This window comes from Bactrocera oleae, chromosome 3 (assembly GCF_042242935.1).
Source record: "Bactrocera oleae isolate idBacOlea1 chromosome 3, idBacOlea1, whole genome shotgun sequence".
NCBI classification, from domain to species: Eukaryota; Metazoa; Arthropoda; class Insecta; order Diptera; family Tephritidae; genus Bactrocera; species Bactrocera oleae.
This window is the reverse complement of record NC_091537.1, coordinates 79,235,969-79,244,670: the sequence shown is the minus strand read 5'-3', so window position 1 is coordinate 79,244,670 and position 8,702 is coordinate 79,235,969.

The following is an 8,702-nucleotide window of genomic DNA, read 5'->3' as shown; positions in this document are numbered from 1 at the left end:
TTTTAATTGTAGTATTAATTAGTTTAAATTATAATTTTAATTTTAATTATTATTAATTTTAATTTTAATTAAAACAAGTTTTAAATAAAATTTTTAATTTTATTTAGATTTATTTTATTTTAAAATTAAAATTTATAATAAGTTTACATTTAAATTATAACTAAAATTAATTAAGACTAAAATAAAGTTAAAATCAAATAAAGTTAAATAAAATTAAAAATTAAATTAAAATTATTGATAATTATAAATATAATAATACTAATTAACATTAAAGTTTAAATAAAAATGTATTGTTATTAATTTTAATTTAATTTTTAATTAGATTTTAACTATATTTTAATTTTAATTTAAAATTTATAATAAGTTTACATTAAAATTATAACTAAAGTTAGTTAAGAATAAAATTAAAATTAAATTTATTATTCAAATTCAAATTTAAATAAAAACTAAAATTAATTAAAAATAATATTAAAATAATATTAAAATTGAAATTAAAATGAAAATGAAAATTAAAATTAAAATTAAAATTAAAATTAAAATTAAAATTAAAATTAAAATTAAAATTAAAATTAAAATTAAAATTAAAATTAAAATTAAAATTAAAATTAAAATTAAAATTAATATTAAAATTAAAATTAATATTAAAATTAAATTAAAATTATATTAAAATTATTCAAATTAACACTAAAAATAAAATTTAAATCAAATAGTAATTAATTAATTAAGAGATGTAAAGTTTGCTTTATAATATCAAAAGTTTAATAATCCAATACTTACATGTCTCTGATTTTAGATTAAAAACATATTAATATCTCGATGGTTTCCTAAGCCCTTATTCGGTTTTGTATTGAGATCACTCGTTTGTGGAAAATTTCTGCTTAATTAAATATTCCATAAATAAATAAAAATCAAGCGTATAACTGTTCACAATAGGATTGTGTTTAAGAATTAGTTTAACAGTTTAAAATTTGTTGATTTTTTCAAATTTATTTACTGGCTTATTATTATTCAGTTAGCTAATAGAAAAGAGGGGATTAACAGTTCAAAATCGTTTTATGGTTTAAAATTAATTTAAAGCTCAAAATTGGGGTTGGGAATGGGTTATGTGGTTCAAAACTAAATAAGTATTCATTAAACTAATAAAAAAAGGTATGATAAACTTTTAAAAATCGGTTAACGGATCAAAATTATTTTATGGTTTGTAATCGGTTAACTATCAAAATCTGTTTATCGGTTCAAAATCGGTGTACTATTACACATTTGTTTACAGGGTCAATATATTTCGATAACTTAGTAAACTAGTAGAAATGGGCGGTTTAAGGTTCAAAAATAATCAATTACTTAGTATTTAACAGTTCAGAATCTTTTTTTTTTGTTCAAAACTAATTAAATATTCATTAAACTAGTAAAAAAAACTACATAAGCTTTTAAAAATCGGTTAACTGTCAAAACTTGTTTATCGGTTCAAAATGGTAAATATTATTACAAATTAATCCGCCGCAAATCTCTTCAACTCATTACTTACTCTACTTTTCTTAAAGGTTTTCATTTCTATTTATTTGTGTTTTGCTTTCTTAATGAAGCTGTTTGATGTAATCATTGTACACTTAAAGTCTTGCAAAATATATATCACACACCCAATTAGCTTTAAATAGTACAATAACATTATATAACTACCAGTAACAGTCAGCAATTGACCATAATAGACTTTATAACAGTTGAAACAAAAAAACAATAATTAAGTTGCCACACCCGTCTGACACTCGAAATGAACTGGAGACCCCGCACATATACATCTAACATACATATATTCAACGATATATATGTATATGTATACGTTAACATATGTGGATCACCAAAAAGATGCCGAAATTTTAAACATTGACAGCTTGCTTCGATTTTAATGAGCCGCACATGTCTAGTTTCACGTAAAAAAATCAAATTAATTTCCATGTTTGAAATTTCAAAGCAATTGCATTGCCAGAAACCAAAATTGTGCGGGCGAAAGTGCTGTTTTGGTTTAAAAACCCAAGTGCAAAAAAAAAGTATTTTTGTAGAGAAATTGTTCAAGTACTAGGCATACAGTTTGTATATGCCACACCAAAAATAAAGGCAAAAGAAGATGCTTGTGTGGGTTTTACCGATTTTTATACTCTCGCAACCTGTTGCTACAGAGTATAATAGTTTTGTTCACCTAACGGTTGTTTGTATCACCTAAAACTAATCGAGTTAGATATAGGGTTATATATATATAAATGATCAGGATGAAGAGACGAGTTGAAATCCGGGTGACTGTCTGTCCGTCCGTCCGTCTGTCCGTCCGTCCGTGCAAGCTCTAACTTGAGTAAAAATTGAGATATCTTTATGAAACTTGGTAGACATGTTTCTTGGTACCGTGAGACGGTTGGTATTGCAGATGGGCGTAATCGGCCACTGCCACGCCCACAAAACGCCATTAATCAAAAACAAATAACTTGCCATAACTAAGCTCCGCAATAAGATACAAGACTGTTATTTGGTACACAGGATCACATTAGGGAGGGGCATCTGCAGTTAGAACTTTTTTTTAAAAAGTGGGCGTGGTCCCGCCTCTAATAGGTTTAATGTGCATATCTCCTAAACCGCTAATGCTATAACAACAAAATTCACTGGAAGCAAATGCTTTTAGCACTTCTATTGACGGTGTGAAAATAGTTGAAATCGGGTTGCAACTCCGCCCACTCCCCATATAACGGTACTGTTAAAAACTACTAAAAGCGCGATAAATCAAGCACTAAACACGCCAGAGACATTAAATTTTATCTCTGAGATGGTATAAATTGACTTTATAGGAACCGCGTTCCAAATTAGACAGTGGGCGTGGCACAGCCCACTTTTAGGTGAAAACCCATATCTTGAGATCTGCTCAACCGATTTCAACCAAATTCGGTGCATAACGTTCCTTTCGTGTTTCTATGTCATAGTGCGAAAATGGGCGAAATCGGACTACAACCACGCTTACTTCCCATGTAACACCATTTTCAATTCCATCTGATTCTTTCACTTTCCACTATGCAAATCAGGTAACAATGATTATATCGAGATAAAACTTTGCGTAAATAATGCAATTAAAGTATGCCACCTTGCGGCCAAAAATTGTCTAAATCGAACCAAAACTGTTCAAACCCCTAAGTACTAAATATGTGGACCCCAGTGCCTATAGTTGACCTTCTACCGAAAATATCAGTCAATCCACAAAGAAATCTCAAACGAGTATACCATTTGACTTTGCGAGAGTATAAAATGTTCGGTTACATCCGAACTTAGCCCTTCCTTACTTGTTTTACTTATTTTTTGACAAAAAAAATTTTGCTAACATTATTTTTTCAACCCGTTTTAAAGTTTTCTATGTAAGTGTTATTGTGGTTTTAGGAGTTGTGTGTGTGGTTTTACAGCTTAGACGTTTACGGTTGTGGTAAATAATTAATCATAAATATTTCAGCGAAGATCTTAAATTTCAACTTTTACACGCGCAAGGGAGTTGAGCCAAACGGTGGGTATACATGACACTTTTATAATTTCAATACTTAATTGTCGGCTTTTTATGATTGCCTTTAGTATTGTTTTTATGCTTAAATGTTACCTTTAGAACAGTTTTGACCAGTTTTTAATTGATTAAAGTTTTTTTTTTCATACATATGCCATCAAGCACTAAAATTTTATTATAACGCAGTTAAGTTTTCTGAGAATAAGAGCAAAACCTTATTTAAGTTTACGCGTGGTTTTCTTTATTTAGAATATTTAATTATCGCCAAAACTTCAACAAACATAAAAACAATTTTAAAAAATGCATTCTATTTAAGAAGTTAGACAAAATAAAAATATATTATTAAAGAAATGAATAAAAAAAAAGTTATTAAAAAATAAATATTAAAACAAAAAACTTAAAAATTAATTTAATTCATTAAAAAATAAAAACCGAGAAAGGAATAATTAAGTTTGGACGAAACACAAATCCTTAGCCCCCGCCAGAGGCAGCGGAAAAGTGAAAGAGTGGACTTCTACCTAGAAAGCAGCTGGAAGGAAGACGAAGACTGTACTATAGGCCGGAAACGAGTTGTCCACCGTGCAACCACCTGTAGAAACGTAAAACGGTCCGAAGCCCTGTGACCTATGTCGAATTATTAACATTTCAGAAAAACGGTTACATTTACGAAGAATAAAGCGCTCTTCCATGACAATGCACTGGCTCACAACTCACCTTGTCAACTTAATTTAGTCACTCACCGGGAAGAGAGTATCGATAAAAATAATTGAAATCGTCGAATCTGATCGTCATGAAGCTCGTCATACTGCTTCGATTGTCAGAAGCAAATGATTGCATAAAACCATTTATAACCATTAAAATAAGGTTGAATACAAAACGAAGCTCGATGTATGGTTCCTACACGAGTCAACGCAAAAAATACGCATTGATCGAATTTCCATCTGAATCGCAACAAAATAGTCACTTGCGATAACATTAAGCAAAAAAGGTGGTGGTAGAAACGTAGTGAGCTGGCGCAAACGATGACTAAGATGGAACTGACGGTCAGGAAAGTTTTCAATGTAATTGGTGAAATTAGTAGGGAATCAGCTATTATGCGCTGATCCTTTTCGACCAAACTACTAATACGGACTAATGCTCACAGATGGACAGTGACTCGCCAAAAGCTCCGGGAGTATGATTGAGAGGTTCTTATACATCCACCTTATATGCAAAACCTGCTACCAAGTGATTACTACCTTCTCATGTCTATGGTAAACGATTTTGTTAGTAAAAAAAATCCCCTCAAGTGAAGCTTATGAAAATCGACTGTCCCAGTTTTTTGCCAATAGAGACGAGGATGGAGAGAGAGTGACAAGTTATTCAACACAACGGTTCATATTTGACCAATTTCGGATCATTCTAACTATGGTAAATCTATCTTTATATCTTTAATTTAATTCAAAAATAATAGATGTATTTTAACTAGACTTTATATATGTACATATATGTAAGATAACATACAACTAACTCGATAACAAAAAATGCATTCGAGGGGCCGGATATTATTAGATACGTTATCTATTAGTTTGGAAGAATATTGCCCTATTTTAGTGATACGTATCGGCTAAGCCTTATTTGTCTGTCACCTATTGTAAAGTGAAATCAACTAATTGAAATCAAAATGACATTATATGAGAAGAAGGACTGGTAGTGAATCGATTTTGAAATATATACTACTCCTTATTTCTTTTTGATTATGAGTAAGACACAAAAAATGGGTTAGGAGCTCGAAATTATATTATATATTGCATTTAGCGCAATACATATACAGATATCTTTTATTGATTTGTACTTGACAGCAAATAAATTCCCGGCCGAACACCTAACAAAGATATACCATATTTCAGAACTATTGGTAAAATAGAAAAACAAACTTAAGGAATTATATTACTATTCGATTACAAAAAATTTATTTAAAATAGTAAAAATTATTGCTTGCCCATGAATGTCAATCAATTAATTGTCAATTAAAGCAACCAACCGTGCCCCCATGAGTTACTTACTTACATTTAGTGCCACACTCACGCTTGTGGCACTTGAAAAACTTTACGCTCCAACTTCAAAAACACGCCGCGCCATTGAATTTGTGTACGAATATATACTTGAAATGTCACTAAATCAATACCGTAAATGCAATATTTCAATATTTTGACAAAACGTTCAATACAACTTGCATTTTGGCATGCATGAAATCGCTTATAAATTAACCAAAGCACTGTGTAACAGTGGAAAAGTATAAAACCATTTAATAACTGGTATGATATTTCATGGATTATGTCAATGTAAGGGTATATGACAACACAGCCGTAATTAATATGTCCAAATGGCGCCTTAGAGAACTATTTATTTATATTTTTAAAATGCATGTATCATAATTGTATATTAAATAATGTTATTTTTACGACATAAATGCCCATGAAACGGAAATAGATATGCATATAATTAATTGCAGGCTATTTTTTATGAAATGAGCGACAATTCGAGGCACTTAATCAGGTTTTGGAAGTTATTTAGTAGTAAAATGTTGGAAATTCGTTATGGAGCACTAGGAAAAACATTTGCACGTAGTTTTTTGTTTATAAATTGACAATTAGAAGGAAATTTGTCAACTGTTACAAATTTAGCTTCCGTTAAACCGAAAATATTCAGTTAATATATGTGGGTGCATATAGTTTAGTTTTAATAGTGTTTGCCGCGTACGTAATAATCGTAATTATAAACCGCTATATAATTATCTGAAAATTTTATTGATAATGCGAAAAATTTAAGATCTAGTCAAAAGATGTTCATATGTTACTAATAGATGACTTTTGTAAACTGTACTTCGCGTTGTATAAGTGCCATCAAGCTACGAGGCCAATTGGCGTTAGAAAGTTAAAATTTCGTACCAAATTAACTCTCCAGATAGTTTTGTAAATATTAAACTCACTTTTGTTAGAGCAGGCGTCATTGTGAAAATACGTTATATTTCCTTAGACACACTTCTCCATTATATTTCAATCTTTTAAATTAGATCAAACTGGACACAATATGCTAAATTTTATTAAAATGGATTCAATAGTTTAGTAGTTTACACTGGACAAAGAATCTGCCACGTAATTTTTATGTATAGACTACTTGTACTATGTATTTTAGATTTAGCCATTAGTTTTTGAATTGATTTTTCGATTACATACCTGACATTCTTACTTATTTAGTAAATTACGTCATACCAGCATGATATGGAAAAATAAACATTATAAAACGTAAATATTTTTTTGCTAAATTAAATATTAATGACAACTATCAGCGCTAATTCCACCACTTTTCGCTATCGCCACCTTTAAAATAAATTTAGTGCAAAAAAAGTAGAACATTGTCAACACATTACGGAACTTTAATACTTTAATTGAGTTCATTTTGAGCATTTCAACAACTGTCACACCCGTCATTTAATACCGAATGAAACGAAATTGGTGACACTCAGCCTCCATACGGACGCACTGTCATGTGTACGAGCATGTGTGGCATAATTACCGACGCAGGCAACGTAACGCGGCACGGCCGAGCGACCAAATAATCACCAACACACGCCTGGAGATAAGCCAGCTGTGAATGGACTAGGCTGTTGTAGAGATTGAACAGCGGGCGGACAGCGAAAATAAATGAAGCTTTTGTACACACACATAGTATGTATGTATGTATGTATGTACAAAACTGAAGGAAGCTTAGTGGTGTTTTAATAAGTCAAATACCAAGTGGAGCCGCAAAGCATCTGGTGGCGAAACAGTGAATTAACGCGAGCGCTAATGTCAAACAGGAGTTGCGCGTATATCTAATGCTAATGTCTGCCTTTCTATGTACATATTTGGCAGCTAGTACGTACCTACAATCAGCGGCTGGCGCTTAGACGCCGCTGTCATGCTGCTTGTTCCTTCTCTTGTTGTTGTCATTGCTTTAGATTTGCTGCTTGCTTGCTAAGGTGCTTTACCTGTGTACTTTTATATGCTTGCTTTTTCTGCTCTTCGGTTTTCCTGCTATTATTTTGTTCTTATTCTCTTGCTTCGGTTGCTGCTTAATAGCGTCTTATATAATAACAATATCAAATTACGCCATCTGAAGACATAAGTATTTATGTACATACATCCATGTGAATAACTACATTGAACCAGCGTGTTATTAACAGCAGTGATTGCAACAATAACAACGACGGCAATACTGCTGTTTGTGGTTGGTGTGTTATCTGGTGAAGTCAAAATGCTGCTGACCTTCACGCTTTTGCCAAAGAACATTTATTACGGCGACGAATGTGTTCTAAAAAAAAATGTATAAAAACAAAATTATAAAAAAAATTATAAAGTAAAAGTTTATGAAATAACGGGTGATCCGAGTATAGGTACTTTTTTCAATAACCTTTTTTGGAAAGATCACGCATGAGTCGTGTCAAGCTGTCATATTATTTTTGTCCAGTAATGTTCGGCATTTCATCATGAAAAGACTTATGCCTGAACAATCGTTCAACTTTCACGTTCTGTAAAGAATGTGTTTTGCGCGCTTCGCTCAACTTAAGGGCAACATAATCGGCTTACTGAGCATACTAATCGCAACACCATTACCCATTTTGAGACCCAGCATTCATTATTGGATAATATTCGACCGAATAGACCACGTCCAACACGCAGTGAAGAAAATATAGCCGGCGTAGCTGAGAGTATACACGAAGAGTCGATTCGGCGTGCAGAGTCAATTCGGCGCCGTTCGCAGCAAGTCGGACTAACGTATGGAACGACTTGGCGTATTTTACGTCGAGATCTTAAATTTAAAGCGTACAAAATACAACTTGTGCAAGAACTGAAGCCACTCAACCTTCCCTAACGACATCGCTTTGTTCTATGGGCTCTTAAAAAATTTCAAGAAGATCCGATTCAATATTAGGCTTTTGGGGACAACTGTGTTCGCAAAAAATCTATAGTAAAAACAAGAAAAGCGTTAACTTTCACTGAAGCAGTGGGTTTCAACTAAAAGTGGGCGGGACCACGCCAATTGACCAGTTTTTACCCTATCGAATAAAATATGCAATGACAATCTCATGACACTAGACCTCAGAAAGGCCGAAAAACTTCGGAGTGCAGGTTGTCGTCATTCGACCCATGGT